General features: G+C 35.8%; 1 long non-coding RNA gene across 2 annotated transcripts in view; it reads right to left on the bottom strand.

Annotated features, from left to right (window-relative positions):
- Positions 1-10,129, bottom strand: part of LOC148113515 (uncharacterized) — a 32,724-nt gene extending 22,595 nt beyond the window's left edge. For both annotated transcript variants that reach the window (XR_015728309.1, XR_015728308.1), the window contains exons 1-2: positions 10,008-10,129; positions 2,923-3,006 (exon numbers count right to left, since the gene is read on the bottom strand). This is a non-coding gene — a long non-coding RNA (uncharacterized LOC148113515). The remainder of the gene's footprint in view (positions 1-2,922; positions 3,007-10,007) is intronic.
- Positions 10,130-21,709: the final 11,580 nt, after the last annotated feature.

Below are 21,709 nucleotides of genomic sequence, written 5' to 3' on the forward strand. Positions count from 1 at the left end.
TGTGACTGTGGGATGCTGAGACCACCATAAATGTGTTCCGATTGTGAAGCATCCAAATCACAGTTTTCTGACAGCGGCGATGTGTCAACAATCATAACTTCAAGGACTGATCAGAAATCTTTTTTTCAGCACCAATGGTTGCCGAACAAGCAGTTGGTAATCCAGGACTACCTGAATTTAAATTCTCTTGAGCTATTAAATTCATTCTGCAAACACAAAAAACAAGGAATATTGTTTGTTTTGAGAAAATTATGTACATTGTCAAATCATGAAAAATTTTAATAGCTATAAAATTTGGAAAAAAATGAAAATGTCCTGAAATAATCTAATTTAAAAATCTTCCTTAGGCAACAATCTACAACTTACAATATCCTTGACAAATTGCCAACAATACTCTGTTTAAACACCTCCAGTGAAGAACACCATTTTTTAAATACATTGGGATTTTTTTTCTTGATGTCCAACTGAAATTTATTTGCTTGTAATTTAAATCCACTTTTTTTGTTCTGTCTTTTGAAGTAGTTCTGAATAATTCTGCTCTATTTTCTGCATGGCCACCTTCAGATATTTGGAACACAGTTGTTAGTGTCCCTGCAATTTGTTTTTGGAAAAAGAACTACTTTCAGATTGTTCATTTATTGTTCATTACAACTACCATAAATGACACAAATAAAATTTAGAACCTTAGTTCCCCACAATGTAATATGTTTCAAACCATGAAAGTAATCATGCACAGAGTAGATTATTAAAGCTATTAAATGTAAACAGCAGAGTGCCTAAAGGGGTGGTCAAAATTTGCAAGATGGCAAATGAAGCATTATGATGCAAGCCACTTCTATATACTGTATCTGCTAAAGTCTCCTGGGTTCCAAAAAGAACCATATTGCATCGTAACTCCCTCTCTCACACCTTGCGGATTTGGACTGTTCCTGATGAAGGAGCTGTATCCTTACATTTAGTGGTTTAAATAATGTAGACAGTGATTGATTATGAGAAAAGATAAGATAACCTTTATTGTCATCTTTTTCTGTGAACATATTCGCACACATTTAAAAAAATGAACTTGATGCCTAAATAGTGTGTCTATGTGTGTGTGCAAATATATTAATCACAGTCCATTTTGAATACATAACAGAAAAATAAGTCTTGAGACTTAACAAAGTTTATACTATATGGTACAGAGCAGTGGTGGGTTGCCCCGGTTCGGACTGGTTTGCAAGAACCGGTAGTAAAACCGGCGGGAGGGCCCACCCACCACCCCGGATGTCATCATTGGTGATCTGCACGATTCTGTTGCGAACCAGTAGTAAAGGTAAGTAGAACCCACTCCTGGTACAGAGCTATTACAGAATCTAGTTGTTCTGCTTTGGATACCACAAAGCTTCATCCCAGAAGGTAACAAAGAAAACCAGTCATGGAGAGGATGTGTACTGTCCATGAAAATACTGTGGACCCTGGTCAAGCAGTGCTTATATACTATATCTTGGATAGAAGGAAATGAACTTCCAATAATCTTTTCTGCTATCCTCACCACTCTCTGCATAGCCTACATGTCCAAAACAGTAATACTTCCAAACCACAGAGTAATACAACACAACAGGATGATTTCAATTTTTCCTCTGTAAAAAGTGGTAATGACAGGGGAAAAAAGATTTGCTTTTCTCGTACGATGTAGAAAATGCAGGTGCTGCTGTGCCCGCTTCACCAATGTCTCACTGTTGAATGACCAAGCTAACTTGCTCATCAGCTGACACCCACAAACCTCTTACTACTAAGTAAGTACTTAGTATTAAACATGAAGATATATAATTGATTAATACAAATGGATGTTCAGCATTCATCATGTGTGGTGCTGAAACATCCTAAAAAGTATTGATTTCATGGAAAATAGGTTTCCAGTCTTTTATTTCATTTGCAAGATGCTTTAGAATCAAGCATGAAAGGTTTTGTCTGTGTCAAGCTCGGGCTTGTCCTAGCAAGCCGAGAGAGGTTTCTGAGATCACCAAATGTATGTGTCAGACTTGCCCCACTCAGGTCCCTAGGAAAGAAAGACCCTTGACTCCATTTGGTTGATGTGATAGGATCTTTTACTAAGGATTAATGGTTGCAGTGAAAGCAAGGCTAGATCTGAATATTCCCACACAAAGATTATATTTTTCCTCTTTCTATGGCCCTTCCCTCTTTGTCCAGTCCATCAGTGTCTAAGAGTAGGTGGCTTAGATGTTTTGAGAACCATTTGGATGTTTGGCACTACTCAGTGCAGTTTCTCATTCCGTTCCCAGGCCAGGTGTACTTGGCAACTGGTTTATTCTGGTCTCAGCACATCTGGTTTCTGTCAAAGCTGTATCTACCTCCCACCATTAATCTTCACATTCCCATGCTCAACTTTAGTACTCTATATTCCTTTGCCCCTCCATCCCCCCTCATTTTATGGCAGGATGCCAGCGAAGCATAGAGGCTGAAGATGGCAGATCTGACAGTATGTGATATGGGTTTTTTTTCCTTTTCAGAAATGTCCTTGTTATTGAGCCTCTGTATACCTGTACTTTCTGATCTAAAAATATACCATAGATAGAGTAGCATGTTGTTCTCCCTATGATTTAATTGATGCAGAAAACTGCCTATCAGTGTCTGAAATTGATGTAGTCATTGATTTTCTTTTTGAGAAAAGCATTTTAAATGCTCTCATTACTGGTCCCATCTTTTCTTTAATTAAATCTCAAGGGAAGAATCATAGGCTAAGGATTCCCATGAGTGCTTTTTATATCAGGAAGTCAAGTCAGATGAGGATACTGCAGAATGCAGGAAAGTTGTGTAATAGAAAGAGAAAATGCAGGGACCCCCTACTGTCAGCCACTTACAAACAAACAAGCAAACAAAAAATTATCTCAAAAACTCTGCTCCTCAGATAGGAGAACTTACCTAAAATTCTCTTTCTGCATTGTTGTTACTTTTTAAAAAATGGGGAAATGCCCAGCTTGGTACCAGTAATGCAGTGAAATTGGCCTGAAGATAAATGAATGGAAAACACGATCATGATGGGGAGATATATATATATAAAATCCTCCCCCCCCCCACACACACACATGCAATGTGGAGGGAAATGTAATTCCTGAACATTTCTGCCCTTTTTTTCTCATTTCACCTACCTCCTGTCACACTGTTTTAATTCTCTCCTTTTCTCTCCTCTCCTCTCCTCTCCTGTGGTGAGTTGCTCCTAGTTCTGTCCGGTTCTTGTGTACTGGTAATAAAAGCAGCAGGAGGCTCTGCCCACCCGCTCAGATGTCATAATGGATGATCTGCGCGTGTGCAGAAGCTTCTGTGCATGTGAACCAGTAGTAAAGGTAAGTAGAACCCACTCCTGCTCCTCTCCTCTCCCCCTCCCCCTCCTCCTATATTGATAAATTTCAATATAGGATAATCCCTACAGAGTATAATTTAATATTCATATTATATTAATATTCACATGTTCCTTTTTGATCTGTTTGCAATCTTAGTTTAAGCACCACAGGACTGCTAAGCATAAGGATTCTAAATACATATCATCATCATCAATTTTAGCCATTGTCTATCCACTGCAAGATGAAGGACTCTTCTGCATGTTTTCAACCAATATGGTCCTGAGCTTTCTTTTGTCAATTGGACTCACAATACCTGCTGATGTCATTGGTCCATCTTCTGTGGACACTTTTTATCAAGTTGAATCTATTCTACTTGATAACCGATGGCAGGTGCCTTGTTATGTGACCAGCCCATTTCCATTTCAATTCTTTTACTCTCTTGATGATATCATATACTTTTGTTTGTTATCTAATCCATGTGCATGTCTTTCTATCTTGTCTTATAATGCTAAGCATGTATCTTTCAATGACATTTTGTGCCATTTGAAAGGAGCCCAGGATGATTTTAAAAACTATCACCCAATAAGCCTTCTTTCAGTCATCTACAAGGCTTTCCCCAACATAATAGGAAAAAGAATATTGAGAACATTAAATGAATGAATGTACAGCCCAAGGAGCAAGCAGTATTCAGAAGTGGTTAAAGCACAATGGATCACATCCAGGTTGTTCAGCAAGTTATTGAAAGACACAACAAGAAAACCATGCCTCTGTGCATGGCTTTCATTGACTAAAAAAAGGCATTTGACTCAGTATTCCGGAAAGCAATAATTAGTGCTTTGCTCAACCAAGGCATGGACACTGCTTACATAAACTTACTGCAATCAATATATGAAAAAATAGTAGCAACAATTTGCCCTAATGATCTTAAAGTGAAATTATGTGTATGTATATCTGGGGCAAGGGTGGGTTCTAAATTGTTTTACTACTGGTTCTGTGGGCATGGCTTATTTTGTGGGTGTGGCTTGGTGTGGGGTAATGTGACTGGGTGGGCATGGCCAACTTTTTTTTTTATTTTTAAAAGCATTTTTTCTACAACCTTAAGAGGTTGCAGAAAAAAATGTTTTTAGAAGCCTCTGATGATCAGGCAACTCAGCTGGGATCGCCAGAGGCTTTTAAAGGCATATTTTTTCCTACAGCCTCTTCGGCTGAAGAGGTTGTAGAAAAAATGTTTTTAAAAGTAAAAAAAAAGCCTCTGAAGAGGTGGGTGGGGTAAGCAAGCGGCGACCGGGGCGGGGACCGGTTCGGGAGCGTGGCCATCCTATGTTATTGCCAGTTTTCTGAACTACTAGAAATTTTTACTACCCGTTCTTGCGAACCGATGCAAACCGGGAGCAACCCACCACTGGTCTGGGAGGAACAGAATATGAAGAATAGACCCATGTGTCCTACAGCAGAGGTGATCTACTTTGGCAACTTTAAGACTAGTTGACTTCAATTTCCAGAAATCCTCAGCTGGCTATGCTGGAGAATTCTGTCAGTTGAAGCCCACAAGTCTTAAAGTTGCCAAGGTTGGATGCTCCTGCCCTACAGAAAGTAATATTTGAATAATTCCTTCTTCACATGTCTTCCTTCTCATAACAGATTTTTCCAGACTTGCTGACAGTTCAGCTAGCTACCTAGTGAACTGCATAGATAAATAATCAGAAATATGTTTGGTTTTTATCATTATGTTGCAATTAAAATATTTAGGTTTTGATCACAATATTCTTTAAGGAATTGTAGGTTGTGAGATATATCCAGTTTGCTAACATAATATCAAGCAAAAATAATATAAATTAATATTTGCAATTTATAGGCAGAGTATTTGGCATTCATCCCAGATGCAATTATGTATGTGGTTCATATTTTTTCTCCTCCACCCTCGGAGAATAAGAATTGTACTATCACATTTGAAACGTTAAGACTTTTCTTCAGTTAAAAGAGGCTATTTTGCATGAAAACATGCTCCAAGAAATATATTTAGCTATGCTTCTTATAATTGGCAACTAAAGCTAAAGCTATTCAAAGAGTATTTGGTGATACAGCTCTTTCTCAGCTGCCAAATATCCTGGAACGTATTCTGAAATTTATTCTCATGGTATATTTGATCATTTTGCATTTTTGTGATTGGAGTTATACAACAAGCATTGTTAAATATATTATTAAGGACTCTATGTGTTCTTACTTAAATTCAAAACCTGCTAATAAAACAAAGTTAAATGGAATAATTTTACTGAAGTTTAATAATTCAGTATGCCAATTGTGCTTGCATAAATCTATGTGAATATCTGCCTGCCTGCCTGCCTGCCTGCCTACCTACCTATCCTCTCCCTCTCCCTCCATCCCTCTCCCTCTCCCTCTCCCTCTCCCTCCCTCCCTCCCTCTCTCTCTCTCTCTCTCTCTCTCTCTATCTATCTATAATCTATCTATCTATCTATATAGATATACCAGTGATGGAATTCAAATTTTTTTTACTACTAGTTCTGTGGGCGTGGCTTTGTGGGCATGGCGTGGCTTGGTGGGCATGGCTTGGTGGGTGTGGCAAGGGAAGGATACTGCAAAATCTCCATTCCCACCGCACTCCTGGGGGAAGGATATTGGAAAATCTCCATTCCGCCCCCACTCTGGGGCCAGCCAGAGGTGGTATTTACCAGTTCTCCAAACTACTCAACATTTCCACTACCGGTTCTCCAGAACCTGTCAGAACCTGCTGAATTTCACCCCTGCACCCACTTCATTATACTATTGTTCTATGGGTCACCATAAATCCACTAAAAATTGGCACATAACTATGCATTCAAAATGTAATGACAGAATTAAAATTTATTGTGCACAAGTAAATTCACCATGATTGAAAATTATCCTTAGTGTCTTCTGAATAATGAAGATGATATAGAACCTAGCTCTGAGGCATTGGTTATACAGGACAGTACATTTTGTAACTATGCTAAGGTTGAATCTTCCTTCCTTCCTTCCTTCCTTCCTTCCTTCCTTCCTTCCTTCCTTCCTTCCTTCCCTCCCTCCCTCCCTCCCTCCCTCCCTCCTTCCTTCCTTCCTTCCTTCCTTCATCTCTCCCTCCCTCCCTCCCTTCTGAAATCCATTAAAACCTGAAATTTAAAACCATTTAATATCTATTAATTCTATAAAAATATCTACAAATATTAATAAGTAATAAGAAGTCATGCATGAATGTTAATTTTAGCCATGTCTAAAATACTTTCTAATAAAATAAAAACTAATAATTATCAATGTTTAGTCTAAAGCTCAATTATCTAAACCAGGGCCCACATTTGGCGATACAAATGGAAGGAAAGGGGAAGAAGTAATCCACTTTTTGTTTTTTGTTTTTTACTGTGGGGGTTTTTTATCTAAATGTCACAGTCTTTTTTCTCCATCATCTTAGAGTTTCTTCTTCTTTTTTCTATTTTATTTGTATTCCCATATTTGCTTTATTTAATATTATTTGTATTTTGATCATCACTCATTTTTACCATGGGTACAGCCCCCCATTTCAGTCTCTCAAGCTATAAGGTTTCAAACAGAGAAACTGTAGAATATACATATCCTCCCTTCCAAACACCTGCTTGATAACTAAAACATACTTATAATCTTTAGTATACTCATCTTTCATCATATTCATGCCTTTTTCATGGCAACCCCTTGACCCCTGACATTTGGCAGGCCTCAATCCTTTTAACCTTCCTTAAGACTTTAAAGATCTGGCTTTCCCCGCAAGCATTGGAAGAAGATTAGATTACCATACATTAAAACTGATTGGTACGAGATTTTTGTTGTTTTTAATGTTTGAATATTTTTATTAGTTGAGTTTTATGGTTTTAACATGATTTTGTATGTCTCTTGTTTTTTGATAGGTAGCCACCCAAAGCTAGTTGAAAGATAGATGGATATATACTGTAAATGTTTAAATAAATAAATCCTTCCTCTACAAGGCTCCTCACATATCATACCCTGTTCTTTTAAGTGCCGTCGCTGAATGTTTCTCTGGCATTGACTTTGCACCCTAGAACAGGGGTCTGCAACCTTAAACACTCAAAGAACCATTTGGACCCGTTTCCCACAGAAAAGAAAACACCGGAAGCCACAAAACCCTTCCCGTGCCTGACTATTTCTTGAGCGGCCACAAAACTAACATATGTAGTTGAATTAAATGTTCTGTTTTCTCTGAAACTTTTCTTTTATTGGATTTATCCATGGTTGGCCTACCAGGTGTTGAAAAGCCCAATAAATTGGTGGGTGTTGCACATTGGTGGTTGTGATGCATATTTTGAGTGACAGGGAGCTGCAGCAGAGGGGTGAAAGAGCCGCATGCAGTTCCAGAGCCGCAGGTTGCTGACCCCTGCCCTAGAAGATGCTCTGCTCCATTCCCATTCTGTCATTCTAAGAAACTCTGTTCTAAGAAACAACATGATTCTCACCCACAGTTTTTTCACTCCCCAGGCTGAACTCTTCTCACACCACATTTGTAGCCCACTCATCTCAATTTCAGTGTGACAGTGTTAGCTACACTAGTTGTTAATGGAATGATATGGAGAGAATTGGAGAGATTTGCCAAATTATGCAACTTTTTATTCTTGGGTTATCAAGATGCATGAGGCCTATATCATTTGCAGTTTCCATTTGATAAATACTAAATTCAAAATTTGAATTGCTGTTAACAAGGAATGGATGGAAAGGCTGTACATAGAACAAAGGAGAGCTTCCCAATGTGAAAACCACTGAGATGTAGAAATTGCAGAAGGAAAATTAATGCAGAGCAAGCAATGAAATTGCAACATTGTAGCCTCAGTAATTCAAATGTTATTATCTCACTTGGAGATAAATTAAACTGTGCATGAATGTGTTATTCAGTCCCTGTTTATCTGGGGGAAAATGTTTATTTTTTGTTGATAGAATTAATTTATTGCCATGGGATGTTTAAAATTAAATAAATAACAACACAAATGCCATTTAGAATTCTCTGCAGAAACCATACACATTAATTTTCAGCCTAATTTAAAGATACTGCAATTAGAAAATCATGTTACATACCTATATTTTTTTAAAAAAATAAATAGTGTAATAGGCTGTGTCCTTGGTATCTGCCATTTGATTTAACATACAGAATTTATTCTTGTTTAATATTTGAAACACCTTCCCTACCTATAAACTGTCTGAAAAATGAAATATGAATTCCCTAGACAAATAAATCAAATGAAAATCAATATGCCTAAGATCAAGATATGAAAGATGACATTTAATACTCAGAAGCAAATTTGCTTAACCTTATATTGATGTTATCAATGCCATTAGATTTATAGACTTGAAAAGGATGATGTTTACTATATATACAGACACACATATACATATACACATAATATGTACATGAACACCAGTTTTGTAAGTCAATGTTTTATACTTATAAACATCCGTATGCATTTTGGCATGCATCTGTTGAAAAAATATATATTATCACTATGCCATAATATAGCTTTTGGAAATCAGAGCATTTTCATCAAGTGTTAACCTTGTTTTCTTGAAAATAAATTACAAAAATAATTCCTAATCTAAAGCTGAGTATCAGTAGAAGGAATTTCACAACATTTCGAAAAGTATTCCAAAATAACAAAGAAGTTGAACAGTACTTGATTCTTATTTGTTTTCAGTTTCAAGTGCATACAAAAGAAAAAATTTACCTTCCTGGACTCAGTTTGAATCAAACTACAGATTCCATTGTTAATTTGGTATGCAGCAGATTCTGCTTATTTTATTTTTTCTTGAAAGAAATATTCAGATCCTTAATATAGAGCAGGACTGTAGACTTTTAATTTCCCTTCTCTCTCTTCATTTCTTAATTTCCCTCTACACTCAGAAGTTTGTCCTTTAATTGCCTATCTATGAATGCAGCAACAACTGTTTTCATTAACAGTTGCCAACCTTTTCCTTCTCTCCAACCAAGGATATAGAAGTGTGGTCCGACAGAAACAAAAATTTCTTTCTTTTTGTGTTAATTGAAAATTTATGCACAGATGCTGGTAGTCAGTCTTCAGAGACCTATGCCTTCTGAGGTGTTGTTACCCGATTACAAGCCCCAAGACACAAACTGATACCAAAACTGTTTAACAGTGTTTACTCTATTAGAGAGCATACAACTCCAAAGAGGGATGGATGCTAGATTTACATGCAAACAATTATATGGTGTGAACAAAAGAACATTGGATAGTCCAAAATGAAGATTGAACCTCAGGGAAAATAGCAAAAAGAATTAGGAAAGGATTTGAACCAGAGATGGGTTTCAGCAGGTTCTGACCAGTTCTGGAGAACCGGTAGCAGAAATTCTGAGTAGTTTGGAGAACTGGTAGTAAAAATTCTGACTGTCCCTGCCCCCATCTATTCTCTGCCTCCCAAGTCCCAGCTGATCGGGAGGAAATGGGGATTTTGCAGTAACCTTCCCCTGGATTGGGGATGGAATGGAGTTTTTACAGTATCCTTCCCCTGCCACGCCCACCAAACCATGCCTATCAAACCATGCCACGCCCACCAAGCCACACCCACAGAAGTGGTAGTAAAAAAATTTGAAACCCACCACTGATCTAAAATAAAATCAGATTAATACAATTGTTTACTTACTGCTTCTACAAGTAGTTCAAAATGCCAGAAAATTCACATATTTGTTCTTTCTTCCTTTTTTTGGAGCTAAATTTATCTTTTCTGAAAGACTCAAAGGCAAAACTTCTTAGCAGACTCTTCACTTTTTAATTTCATAGAGAGACATGCACATAGAAGTGTATGCTCTTTATCAGACAGAAACGTGAACAGCTTAGATTGCCAAAGGTGCCTATTATATGAAATTAAAATATATAAAACCAACCCACTCATACTGTTTGAAGATACAGATCTTCAAACTCTTAAAGGAAAATATGTATAATGTATAATGATATGTTGCAGAGTTCCACTTATGTGTATCATCATCATTTATTATAAATCCTTTTCTGCACAGTGAGTGAAGTATATGTTATATTTGGTTGAATACATGGTTTAAGTTTGTATGGTTTTGACTACACCAGTACTAAAAATAGGTATGTATTTGGTACCACAAAACACATACCTATTTCTAGTACTGGTGCAGTAACCATAGATCACTCTCCAAGATGTAAATGTTTTGCTACATTTCAGATCAGCTATTAAACTTTCTAAATTTTCTTTTCTTGACAAGAACATAATAAGAAAACAATAGTGTAACTGAATTAGGGAATTGTAATAAAGCTAATTGAAGAAACTGGATAATATCCAGAAATTGTACAGTGAGCTACAAGGATGACAGAGATCTGCAAAATACAGGACAATACTGCTATATATGGATGGGGTCAAGATTTTCCTTTCATCTGAGAAAATTGGTTTATGGGGAAGTGCTTATTTCAAATATGATAAGTTATTGTTTATTATTAATGGTTAGTTAGTCCAAATATTTATATTTATAAATATGAAATATTTATAATATTTATAATATTATAGCATTTATACCTGAAAAAGGTACCACCAAGTTTCGTAACTCTGGAGAAGTTTCCATAAAAAGTAGGGATCTGAGAAGCTCATTTTACTGAGACATATGGTTGCTTGGTCATTTCTTTCTGCAGACTTTTTCATCATACACACTGTTGAAGTGTTATATTCATTGGGGAAAATCTGATCATGAAAAAAATGAGACACAAATAGAACACTGATGGCAATCCACAATAATGCACCTTTGTAGTTATAATAATACCTCCTATTTGATAAACTGAATAGGAAACATTGGAACATTTGAATGAAATTAGAATAAATTAGAATAAGAAACATTAGAATAAAATGTATTTGTTAATATTTCATATTTCTAAACCACCACACTCTCCCCCCCTCAAAGAGAGGCTCTGGGCAGTTTACAATAATATAACTGATAAGTAAAACAATGTAGAAAAATTGATTTAACATTAAAAAAATAAATTAGGGTAAAATATTTAAAATTATAGAATAATGATGATTAAACATCAAAAGTGGGGGGAATCCTAAAATGGCCATTTAACATTGGATTATTGCAGACTGGGGGAGGGCTCTCAAGAAACTAGCCAGTCCCATGGTTGTGTGGTCTTTTGTCCCCCCCCCCCCATGCAAGACTGCAGAACAAAGTTTTGACCCCTTTGTGGAAGGCCAAGAGATTGAGGGCTTTCCTCAGCTGTGGGGGAAGGATGTTCCACAAAACAGAGGATTCTTCTTAGACCCCACCAGTCGAATCTCTTTTTATAGCATACCTTCTCTGCCTGATTGAGTGAGATGGGCTGGTGAAGTTGGGCAATACCAGTTCTATAGCTCTTGATCACGTAGGGCTTTATAAGTGATAACCAACAACTTGAATTGGACTGGAAGAAAACTGGTACATGGTGCAGTTTGCAGAGCAAGGGTACTCAGTATGGCTCATGTGGCTGCTCTCTGCATCAGCTGAAGCTTTGAGATACTTTTTAGGGGGAGCCCCCAAAATTATTTGGGCTCTATACATATGTATAGAATATACTTTAACAGATTGGTTAAAGTATGAAATGCCCAACACAAAGATAAATTGAACAGCATTTGCAAAATGATCATTCAGATATTTGCAACAAATGATCCTTCAGAAGGTGCCAGAGATAAGCCTACTGTGTTTGTATTTCTGTGGAGACTAACCATAGACACTTTCAGAACAGAAATGAATTGTGTTTCTAGTGTCAATTATTTAGTATTAAATATATAATTTTATCACATTTGAAACATTGGTGGTTCCAAATCCTATAGCAGATGTACTTATCCATGTTAATGGGTCTAACGGAGCACTCCTTTAAATATTTGCAATTCTTCTTGTTGTTTTTTACTCAGAGCTTCTTTAGGTGAAGTTTGCAATGCTTTACAGGAATAACTTTTTAAATTATAGCTGACTGAGATGCATTTTTACTTAATTATATTTGGGAGGGTTTATGAGCATGGAAGGGTGGCTTTATTTATTTTCTAAAAATAGCTTTTAAACTATTTATTGACTTTCTTTTTGAATGCTGGATAAGCCATATTAACAACAACAACAACAAAGACAATAAAAGCAATTATCAAGCATTCATGCTGCTTTTATAAATGAAAATCTTGGTTTCATCTCCCCCTCCCTTTTGATAGTTTTCTGAATATTTAAAGCAAAAAATAAAATAAAATGTGATAATTAAAAAATAATAAAATTATCTGAGGAATCAGCTGTCACTCATGTTTTGACAGTTTATGGAAAAGTGAATAACACTGCTAAGCCTTAGTAAATGTGACTGTGATGGACAGTTATTATTGAGTTAACATGTTCTGTAGAAGCTAATATCAAGCAAACAAGCTAATTCAGTGCATGTGCCATTCATAAATTGGCAAGCATGTTTTTGCCCTTTGCACAGATATAAAGGTCTCTTTGTTTTCACCTTCACACCAAGAGTACACCAATAATAAGTTTGTATAACCTTATTACACAGAAATTTTATGCCCATCGATGAGGTGTAAATCATCCTTCCATTTACTGAAATAAATAAGCCAGCAGGAAAGAGAGCCAGTAATATCTATGGCTGCAACTTACTTGTCCCCTGAGTATAGCTTTTTTAAAAGTGATATAAATGATCAATATTACGTTCTGCTCCTCTGTATTAGATATTAACATTCCATGAAGGATAGAGTTCTCTGTTCTGCTAAGCATCAGGCATTTTTTGAACTGCTAAGCGATGCTTGTTTCAAAGGAACCAACCTAAGAGATTAAGGCATTATAGCAGATTTCTGTGGGGAAATATATTGCATATAATATTTTAATTTATTTATATTAATATAAAGAAAAACTTCAATTTAGGGACTATAGCTTTTAAGATTATGTATCAGCTACAGGTTTTTTTAAAAAATCTCTGAAATAAGTCATTCTCTTGAATAAGCTGAAACAAAGTCAATAACAACATGCAATTCCAACCAGCTTTAGAATTTTAAGGATCTCCTCCCTTTCAGAGATCTATGAGGATCACGATAAGCCTTTCCAATGGTACCCTCTGTGTTTAAAACATACTTTATTTGGAGATACGTTCAGTTCTCTTCTTGCACTTTGCAAGCTTGCACATACTTAGTTCTATTTTTGTTCTAGTGGATTGTGGGATTCATTGTACTTTTTTCTGATGTGAAAATGTAAACATGAATAATGTACTGCAAAGAAATTATTCACAGGAAAATGAAGGGTTTTGTGTCTGTGTGTTTATGTTCTATAACTGTATTAAAACTCGGACCACATGTTTTCTGAATAGTTTTTATCCTATAATTGCACTCAACAATGAACTAAAGGGCCACCATCAGTGAGCTGTTGGACAGCATTACTTGGTCTGTTGTATCGATGTTTGGGTGGTTTAGGGGTGGGGAATTGTGGTGGGTGGGAGTGTGTTTGGGAATTGTTATGTGTGTTGGACATGATCTTTGGGTGTTAAATGAATTCCGTTGTATGGGTATATTGTGTATACACGTACAATGACAATAAAGTTGTTGTTGTTGTTGTTGTTGTTATTTAGACCTTTTTAATTGAGCTTAACATGAACACCTTCCTTTCCACAACCAGAAAACATTGTAAGATGGTGAATGATACATTTGAATACAAAGACAACTTAATGGACATGAGAATATATAATCATAAAAAACTTTAAGGTAAAGAATAAACAATTTCCAACCCCCTTGTATTAGAAGTAACTAGCCATGGAATCCCTAAATTTATTTTACATATTATCCCATCTTTATTATTCTTTATAATAACTCAGTGGAGGAACATACCTAATACTCCTTCCTCCTTCTATTTTTCTCACAACAACAACCATATAAGATGGTCTAGGGTGAGAGAGACTGCCTGGCTCCAAATCACCCAACTGTAATTTAAAATACCCTTCCCTTTCCTATTTGGTTCAGTTTGTGCCTTTGAATCAGTTTTGCCTCCTGGCAACTGCCTAATAGTTTTGTTGGCAAAATTTCAGTATGAGTTTGCCATTGTCTGTTTCCACTTTACCTTTCTATAACACCCAGCTCGTACCATTTAGTTTACTTTGTCACATTTAAAAAATCTCTGCTTTCTCTTTAGGATTTTGAAATGAACATTTTATTTCAGTTATTTTTTTTCCAGGGTGAAGCTTATAAGACAAGTTTTATATATTTCAGATGCCTGTCTATCCTTTAATGAAAAGACACATTAATGCTAATATCACAGCAGCCATTTTCTGTTTATTAGACAGGAAGGTGAACATTCAGAACAGTTCATGGGGATTTAGTTCACTGACTCCAATTAACATTAATGAGGGCTTGTGAGGTTAAATTCCTGCACATCAAATTGAAAAATTACTCTAGAGTATGAAGAGCTGTATATTGCTTCTTAAGACTCTCAGAGGCTGTTATTTTTCAGGAGGATATCCATGAAATAGTAAAAGTACATAAAGGATACAAAAGAAAATGCATTAGTAATTACATTTTATTTCTTATTATTTCTTCTTTTGCATTGCAATAATGAGGTAATTATTTAAAGCCTCAAGGAAATGGAGTATAAGCCTATGACATGTAATTCATGTATTGGGCACAAAAGAACTTATTATCTTACTCAAAAAGAGAAAGCTCAGAGTTATGGAAAGAATTATTTTAATAACTATGCAATATTTAGTTGACCCCATTAACTTTTTTAAAGGTTAAAATGCATCCTGGATAGGTAAAAAATATTGAAATCACGTTTAGTGCGAATAGTAATAGAACAGTTAATGGGCATCTTTAAAAAGAGGCAGACTTGGAACACATCTGGGGAAGAAATGGCGGACTGAAGAAAGAAGAAAGCATGTCCATGGTGGAATGAAGAGACAGCAAATAATCTCTTTCTGGACAGCGAGAGGATTTGAGATTACCTACCATTGCTCTCTTTTTCAATTGATTTTGCCATTTAAGATTCAGTCAAGTTGCCTTTCCACATGTTAATTTCATTCCATAATGTAATCCCAAACAGTCTGCCCAAATAAAAGTATGATTATCCATTGCTATGTTTCTGCATGCATATGTATACACAGAGAGACCCAGATTTTTTTATTGCCAATATCAATTTAGTTTAATATAACAGAATTAAACTTCTGAAAATCATAAATGAAAACTGTTTATAGATGGAAAATATGTCAACTTTGTTCTCTGCTATATAGAAGAAATGCAGTAATATCAGGATAGAATTTAACTTATGGTGTCTACTATAGTTTGTCAGTGAAATGGGAAGAGAAGACTGTGTATATATGGATGTTTATATGCTAAGTGAATAGCTAAATGTAAACCAGGCAGCTAATCAAACATCTTTAAAGCCTACATTTTATCTGATTGAGTCAACATTCATACCAGTGGCTCTGGCAGATGAAAATTAGGGAAAATAGCTAGCTATCCCAAGAAAATTGCTTTTTCAATTCCCCATAAATTGTTGTGATCTAGAACAGCATTATATCTAAACATGCAAGCTGAATATAAAAATGACCTTAAAAAAATAAAAGAGGAAGAATTGGAGAAAAGCATGCATAGAAATAGCTGTATGGATTTTTTCTAGATGCTTATCGTTTCCAAATAATTAATTTTAGATCTCTCGCTAAAACAATACAGGTTGTTATTCAGGGAGAATTAAATCTCCCTCTCTTTTTCAAATAGAAATGTAGTGGTCATGAATGCATTTTCCTTTCTTTAGTGTTCATGTTTTAGGGTCAAACTGAATTTGTACTCATTTTTGAAGTGCCGTTCAAAAATATAGTTGGTTGTCTGGATCAGGACTGTCATTCTTTATATCCTCAAACAGTAAAAAGAACTGGAAAAATATAAATGAAATAAATAAAATAAAATAAAAAGACTTTCTGAAGGACTTTTTTTTAAGGACAGAAAGCACTAAAGACGTAGGGTCAATGCTTATTTTTCTAAAATGTATATATTTACCAATTATATATTTATAATGAATGTGAATGAACAGTCAGGTTTGAGGCATAAGCAGTTCCCCAAACATCAGCTCACCAATTACTAGGCCTGTATTAGGCAGCTGTAGAAGCAAATGATTTTCCCCATCAAAACTTTTTGTGTTATCTCAAGTCTCTCATCTAGCACTTTATTAGCTGCTGAAATAGCTGGAAGAGACTTATATGTATGATCTGGATGTTCACAGAAGCCACTTCTAGCTACTTGAAGTGCTGGACAAGGAGCTTAGAGTCCTATGAAGCAAAGCAATGCATCTGCTTTGGTTTGAGAAGTGTGGAGGCATTGCTTCATGAAGAGTTTTGAAGAGATGCTTTACAGAAGGCTTCAATGAAACAAGCCACCATTTGGAAGTTTTGCACAATCTTAGTATTTACCAATTCATTATTATTCACAGACTAATTTGAATAGTTTATTCCTGCTCTCAGTCAGGCATGGGATTTATGTTCCTGGATTCAACTACCAAAACTACTAGGTAGTCATCTATTGATAGTCTTCAACTACCAGAAATCATGAAGGGTAGTATGATTGTTATGGCTTAATGTGTCAGGTAAAAGAGGAGCTCTTTAAATTTATATATATAACTAGCGTGCCCTAAGAATGCACACAGAGATATGTGTTGCATTCCCAAATTCCAGAAAATAGCTCAATATTTCAGAGAAATCATTTTATCATCCACCCATTGCAGTTGTAAATGAGATAATTGTTATTAAACAAGATTTCACAAACTCATTAGACAAAGGAAATATTTGACATTTTGGTGCATCACCACAATTTAATTCTATTAACCCTAATAAAAATGAAATCTGGGTTTCACTATAGGATTTTACCTGTCTATGATATGTATCTTCTCCAATAATAGTTCATATTTTATTTTTCTGTTTTAACACTTTAATTAATATTAAAAGAAAGAAAAATCAGTGCATTGAATGAAGGACATTTTGGTTAGCAAAGCTTTCATTGCCACTGGAAACAAATTTTGCTGAAGTTGCTATGAATAAGGCTTGCCAGGTGTCCACTATTTGAGCGGACAGTCCGCTTTTTTCACATTATGTTCACTATTTTTTTTCACAAAAGCTTTATGATGAAATGGTACATAATCTAAAGCTCTACAGTCTAAGAGAATAAGGATAGGAGAATCGCGTTTTGTCTTTTTTTTCATAAGTTCGAATGAGACAAAGATCGAATATCCATTGAACTCGATTCTCCGAAAAAATTAATGATGAGATTAAAATAAAAATATATTATAAAATTATGTACAGTTCACATTTTTAAAATGTATTGTAGCTTGTGTCGACTGACCTAAAATGGCGTCGAGTGATGAGAGTGACAGCGGCGAGATTTCGAATTCTTTAAAACGAAAGAGAGGAGTGTGCAAATACACCAAAGTTTATGTTCATCTGCAGGGCGATTCATCCCTTGATAAGTGGACGTACTTTTTCAAGAAAGAGCCAGCTCCGAGTTTACTGAAACTGTTCCAATATTGTGCATCAATTCCGGTATCAAATGCAAACGTTGAACGCATTTTCAGTGTCATGGGAATTTTGTGGACTGACGAATGTAACCGACTGCTTGTACCATCAGTTCGAAGTGAACTTTGTATATTTTTTAATATTTCTCAACGTTGTACTGAAATTAAAGAATTATTCCTTAAATACAAAGAATTGATCAAAGCTGCGCAGTCAAATAAAAAATACACACGACAGCAAAATAAAATGTAATTTAATATTTTACATATTATTATAATATATTTGATGTTTTGAATTTTAAGTAAAGTTTTGAAGTGATTATTTTAATACGTGTTAAAATGTTTGTAAGAAAATATATAATTTAATTGTAATTTTTTAAAAAATTTTTACTACTTAACACCCACCCCCCTGCTTGTCCACTATTTTTTGGAAGCAGACCTGGCAACCCTACTATGAATATAGTTATGAAAATGCAATTATTACTTTCATAGTTGAGAATACAAGAGCTATGCAATATTCAAAATACTATATTTTTTGCAGAGTGTAGGCATCTATTTTATTAATTCAAAGGTGTATAGAGGGCATATGAATGTAGCCACAGATCTAATATATGACTGGTAAAAATTAATATATGCTTTGATCCCAATTTGATTGGACTTTTCCTTCGTGATTTGTAAGAAAGACTGATTTTAATATGGACCATTTCAGAGACCATCTGATTAGACTTTAGGTGAGTTGTGAAAGGAGATTCAATAATTCAATGCATAATATCTCCAAACAACTATTTTAAAAGTCCACAAAAACTGTAACCTTTTCCTTCTAATATAATTTAATTAAAATTGTGCCTCAGTGACTTTTTGGATAGGGTAAAACCTTTGAAATACTACTGAAATAAATAGAGGGATTTCAATGTATATTCTTCTGGAAAAGAATGTATTTAAAATTTTGGTTTTGCTTTCATAAAATTAAATGTCATTTGCAAGCAAATGTATTCCGTATTAACAATAAAATTTTAGACTTATATGAACAGTTATTTTTCTAAGTTGTATATTGCATGGTGGATAATTTTTATGTAACCAGAAAATACCTCTTAGAAAAAAAAAAAACCATTTTACAATAGTATATAATAACATATGTGGGAGTCAGTGTTAGGCGCTCAGCTTAATTCTGGTTAGAAAGGAGTTCCTTGCATAATGAATGTATGCAAGAACATGCATTATATATTATATAATATTAGAATGGAAAAGGAAATTTGTGAAATTATTGAGAAATCTGTATCTGAATAGGAAAAAAATTATGAAGTAACTGTTAAAAATAGATTTATCTAGTTGCCAAAGAAAGACATTTAAAAACTTTGAGTCATCTCTCTCCTTCCTTCCCTCCCTCCCTCTCTCCCCCACACTCTCTCTGTGTATGAGATAGTGGGGTGTGTGTGAATATCTTGATTTTTGTTTCTTGGACCTCCATTGGGTTTTAGATTTATTTTATTTATGTTATTTCATAGATGAATGACAGTTTGAAAACACCATCTAAGCTTTTTAATTGTGGCTTTGGAAAGAGATGAGGTGAAAATAATAAGATGAATCAACATATGAATAAAAATTCTTTGTTTTGCTGAAAGGATTGGCCCCTAGTACATTTGTATCATTTTAAAAGTTTGGAAAAAAGAAGACTCCGAAAGGGTTAGCATGCAAATGAGAAGCAAAAGTAATCTTCATGCTGTTATTGAATTTACCCTTGGAATTTCCTTAGAAACAATGCTGCGGGTTCTCATCTATGCTGAATGCTGTAATATGCTGCTGGTAATTAGATATTGATTAAACCTGTCAATGGATATAGTTTCTAGTGTCCTTCTTGCTACCCTGAGAAATATGTCAAGTCAGAATTAATTTTGGAACCAGCACCAATGATACATTTTACTTGAATAAGATTGGTTACCAAAGAAAATTACTGCAATTAGAAATTTAAAAAGTGGGACAGGGGAAGACAGACTTCTAACATGAAAGTTAAGTTAACAAGAAAATGTTGATTAGGTTATTTATTAGTCTTTGCACTATAAATACTAGCACAGATACAGATACAAAAATGATCATATCCAAATATAGATGTATTCACCTGTTCTTTTGCTACCCTAGAAATCTTTTTTAGTCATTTTGGTATTTGCTAAAATCCCTTCTTTGAATAATTTTGCCTAGTGAAATGTTTTGTGTTCTCAAAACATTCAGTAGCTGTTTAAGGTATCCAACTCTTATTTTATAAATAATGATAAATATACAGGGAGCAGACAACATGCAATCCTCTTTTCTTCTATTATTTAATTAAATATCCATATTTTTCATATTTCTATGGTGCTGTTTGTCATATTGATCATAGCCTTTTTGATGAGATTATCTTCCCCAAAATGGCATATAATTTATTAGAAGTCTGTGGTAGCAAGATAGTTGTATTCCTATTTATTAAATTATAATGGAATTAACAAAAATAAAATTGTATTTTGATTTTGTTCCAATTTATGAATAATTGTGAGCAGCATGATCCTAAAGGAGTTAGGTCTCCAAATTCCATAAAAGGTCTTGGAAAGGCATGTCAGTTTTTACTGGCTAGATGGTTCTGTTCTCAATGTCAGTATAGCAAGTGTTTCTAATTAAGAATTCACTATTTCCATCTTCTTCCTACTTAAAGGGTTCTCATGATTATACAATGTTGCATGGCTATGAAAGACAAGTTGAAATATTTGAACTTTCAGAAGATTTCTGGAACATGAGAGGCTCTTTCATGAAGTAAATTAAAAAGAAGAAAGAGTAGAGAATAGATGCTTACATAATGAAATCTTCCCTATAAATTTGAATCGGAAGTATTTCAGCCTTTAAAAGTCCCCTCTTTTAGAGTTCCATGAACACCAGAAGTATATTGATATTCACAATTTTCCCTTTACTTTACTTTGCAGCTGTCACCGAAGAAGATCTGCTATTATCAGCTGCCGTGAGAGGGTGGCTTGGTCACTGCTTTCCCGGGGCAGCGGCCTGAGACTCCTCTCCACTGTAGTGAGAGGACAGTGGAGTCCGGTTGACCCGTGCCGGAATGGTGAACTTTTCTCTCCTGGACCTTTTTTAATCAGCACCATTGAATCCTTGGACTCGTTCATCTTCCCCAGACAGACTATAGGATGTATTCACTGGCTGAACTCTTCGCGCTGCGAGACTCCCCCCTCTTGCAGGCCTGGCCCTCCATGTTATCGAGGGCCGATCTTGATGACGGATTTTGGAATTCCGAGGGATGGCGTGCAGCGAAAAGGGGGTTGAGGGGGTTTTTCTTTAAATTTTTAATGAAAATTTTAAGGGGACCTGGGAGGAAGGGAGGGGGTTGTAAAAGTGGACCTGGGGGGGTCCAGATAGCTACTGAGCGGGGCGATAGGTTGATTGGTTGCTGCAGAGGGGTCGGGAAAGGAAATTTATCCGGGAAACAGGGGAGTAACAGGAAGGGCAATGAAATTGAAATAATGAGTGGGAGGGGCAGGTATGACGGGCGCAGGGGGCCATATCATGTGTCGGGGGTGCGCACACGCTGTTTACGAGCAATTGCGCACTCCGGCCCCCAATGTGCAAATCGTGGCCTGGGTGGTGCAGAGTTTCAGGCCCAGGGTCCGCGGCTGATGTTGTGTAATGCCAGGTCGGTGGTTAATAAAGCCCCCCTCATTTGTGATCTTATTTTGGAGGGGGGTGCAGACCTGGCAGGTATTACGGAGACCTGGTTGGGCCAAGAGGGGGGGTTCCCCTCGTTGAAATGTGCCCACCAGGTTTCCATGCATTTCATCAGCCAAGGGCCCAGGGGAGGGGTGGGGGAGTG

The sequence above is a fragment of the Pantherophis guttatus genome, chromosome 5 (assembly GCF_059756535.1).
Source record: "Pantherophis guttatus breed Tessera chromosome 5, ASM5975653v1, whole genome shotgun sequence".
Classification (NCBI taxonomy): domain Eukaryota; kingdom Metazoa; phylum Chordata; class Lepidosauria; order Squamata; family Colubridae; genus Pantherophis; species Pantherophis guttatus.